A 3341-nucleotide genomic window follows, 5' to 3' on the forward strand; every position below is an offset into this window, starting at 1 on the left:
GTATCCTCCCTTCGCCTTTATGGCGGCTTGAACATATTTCAGTGAGGTTTCTGAATGTTTGTACAGAAATGACCGCCAGTTCTTCTTCAAGAGCCGAATCCAGATTAGTTAATGATGTTGCATGATGGACTCCGGAACGAAGTCAATGTTATAACTCATACCAAAAGTTTCACAGTAGGTTCAAGTCAGGCTGCGTGCACGCCATGAGCATTCCCTCACAGTTGATGCTGTGTGAGAGGTCATGCTGAGACAATGGTTCATCATCTCCGAATTGTTCCCCTGCTTTATGCCCTATACAATGGTGTAAAATATGTTCATATGGTACAGCATTTATTTACTTATTTTGAGCAAGTGAACAACACGCTAGCCACGAAAAATGCCCCCATACCGTAACCACGTCCGCACTTCACTGATCGCACTACACAGCTCCTCGATCATTGCACCACATTGTTTTTTACTTTATACGCGAGATCATTGTGTTAGCTGGTCTGTTAGTAGCACCTGATTCCTTCCGCTGGTTTCTTGCGAGTTTTTGCAACCCCGTTCCACAGTGTTCGACGGTCCCTAACCGTCATTATGTGGGGGAGTCTACCTAGGCTTGGGTAAATTGTGGTTTATCCTTGGCGTTTCCACTTCACAATCACATCACCCAATCGATGTGGCGAGTTTTAGAAGCGTTGAAATGTTCCTGGTGGTTTTGTTACTCCGTCAACTTCCAATGACTAGTCCACGTTCGATATCTCTGACTGACCTATTCTGCTGCTCTGCCGAGAACACAGTATTCGTCACCTCGTTTTGTACTGGCGGGTCCGCCTATAGTGGCGTCTAGTGGTCAATTCCACATTACGTGTAGGTGTCCGTATATGTAAATTGAGGATGGTGGAGAGAGAAAGAAAAGGAAACCGCAGCGATTACTTATGCGACAAGAGAAAATGTGTGCCAGACCGGGATTCGAACCCGGCACCTCCTGCTTAGTAGGCAGTTACGTTAACCACTGCATCATCCGGACACAGTGTGTGTTGCCACTGCGCGAACTATCTTGAACGCCTCTCGGTCGACCAACATTCTCATCAAACGCTATCCGCAACCTCTGTCCATGTCCTCTATGCTCGTTACTCACAAATTTCCGCAGGAAATCGGATGTTTTTGTGTATCCGCACTGAAGAAGGTGGGTTCGTTGCCCATAGAGGTGATTCAGTTGTATGAATGCCTAGTATATGTTCTTTCCAACGTGCCCCCAAAGAACACACACCACACATTCATATAAAAGGGGTCCGTGTAGTTGTGATCAGGTAGTGTTTGTGCAGCTGTTGTGTGTTTACAGAAAGTCCATGACTTCTTCGACATGTACATTGCACCTATCTTGGAAGATTACTACGAAGACTTCCAACATCACGCACTTTAGCAGCACGCTCTCTGTGTTCTGCGCATGCGTTAAGGTCGTGGTGACAAACTGACCACACCACAAGTCACTCGCCATGGCCATCGACGCAGTCTGTGGTCTTTATTTATTTACTTTTTTTACAGCAAATCGTGGAAATGGTGATAGCCGTTATCGCGGTTCATCTGATTTCATCCCAAGTCTATTTCCACAGAGTCTTCAAACTGGAGTCCGAAAAAACTATTTCTGGAGCCAAAATTATTGCTTTCTCATATACTTCATTGAGTGAGTGTCTAGCAGTAGTAGATCTGGCTGGTTACCAGAGACGAGTGCAGCGTCGATGTTCGGTGTAGCGTTCTTGAACGGTGCACATAAGTATGATCTATGTAAGCCGTACCACACAGGCAAGGCGTTTTGTAAATTTCAGCCTTCCACAATTACAAATCATCCTTCACTGATACCAAAAAATCTGCCATGGAAGGCCGGTGGGAAACGACTTCAACCTCAAATATCGGTAGGATTCTCGCTATCTTGAACGAAATATTGCCAACGAAGGGCAGAATAACTAGAGATTTTGCCCGCGTGCTATCTCCTTTATCCAATTCATGTCTTTTTTTACTGACAGTGCCCTGTTAATCTCTCTCCGTCCTCAGCACATAGGCGCCACTGGATGCGGATCTGGAGAGATATGTGGTCAGCACACCGCTCTCCCGGCTGCATGTCAGTTTACGAGACCGAAGCCGCTACTTCTCAATCAGGCAGCTCGTCAGTTTGCCTCACAAGAGATGAGTGAACCCTCTTGCCAACAGTACTCAGCGGACCGGATGGTCATCCATCTAAATGCAAGCCCAGCCTGACAGCTCGTAACTTTGGTGATCTGACGGGAACCGGCGTTACCACGGCGGCACGGCCGTTGGCACCTTATTAACCTGCTGGGTAGCGTATCAGTTTTCTCTTTGTTTAGGTGGACCAGCTCTTAAGGGAGACTTCCTTTCATCTGAGAATATGAAAGCCTTGTGTGCAAGTGTTTTGAGCACAGAGGGGCGATGATAGCTCGATGATTGGAAATAGGAATCCATATGAGTGGCCGTCCGATAAACTGAATGCCCCAGAGAGCCATCATTCTTTCATATAACAAAAATTCCAGGGAAGAGAGACCATCTGCTTCCTCTGTCTCCATAGTGATTTGAATGTCCTTACGACTGGAGTAGATCTGATGTCCATACCCCATTAATGTATCTTCTCCCTGAGGCCATTGCCCACGTAACTCAAATAGTTTAAGCATTCTCGCTCGACCATTTCTTGAGCATTGTTCGTGGGTCTGGAAATCTTACGATTGTGGATTAACTTGGTCCACAATATTATGGGAATTCAGCCGCAACCGTAATTTGTCTGCTGCTAATATTCGGCAGAACAACGTTCAGCTATCTTCTTAGCGAGCTTGAAAGAGATTTGATAAATCTACAGTCCAGTGAATCTTTTTATGTTTTTCTCATTTACATCCCTTGGTGGGGAGTTGCTTCAGAAAATTTTGCTGCTCTATTCAGCCATTTCTAATAACTATTTTTACATACATTCAGTTTCTTCCAATTAAGGGTTCCCTCATATGTAGGCAGTTATGGGTCTGCTCTGTGCAGAGGTTGGTTGCTAAATTATTTTTGCTAATTTCTATGTTACTCTGCTTTTATATTTCGTAACGCTAATATTTGTTCTTTAACCTGTAGCTGTTTGTCGTTCTTACGTTCCATTTATCTTTAATGTCCTCCGCTTTGTGATGGGTTTGATTCCTACAATGTGTATGCCTATATCTGTCTTAACCTAAAGTTCATTCATTGTTTCAGGTATTTACAATTACGTTATGCTTTCTTCTGTCATTTGCGTAAGTCTTTGGTATTTCTGAGCTCTGACTAACTAGCACCGTTGTAACGGGAGGGGTGGGGGGTTCTGAGAATATATTGTA

General features: G+C 44.7%; 1 non-coding gene across 1 annotated transcript; it reads right to left on the reverse strand.

The window, feature by feature from the left end:
• Window positions 1-935: 935 nt before the first annotated feature.
• On the reverse strand, window positions 936-1009 carry Trnas-acu (transfer RNA serine (anticodon ACU)). The gene has a single exon. It is a non-coding gene; the product is annotated as a tRNA-Ser (tRNA).
• Between the last annotated feature and the right edge of the window lie 2332 nt (window positions 1010-3341).

The sequence above is a fragment of the Schistocerca serialis genome, chromosome 12 (assembly GCF_023864345.2).
Source record: "Schistocerca serialis cubense isolate TAMUIC-IGC-003099 chromosome 12, iqSchSeri2.2, whole genome shotgun sequence".
NCBI lineage: Eukaryota > Metazoa > Arthropoda > Insecta > Orthoptera > Acrididae > Schistocerca > Schistocerca serialis.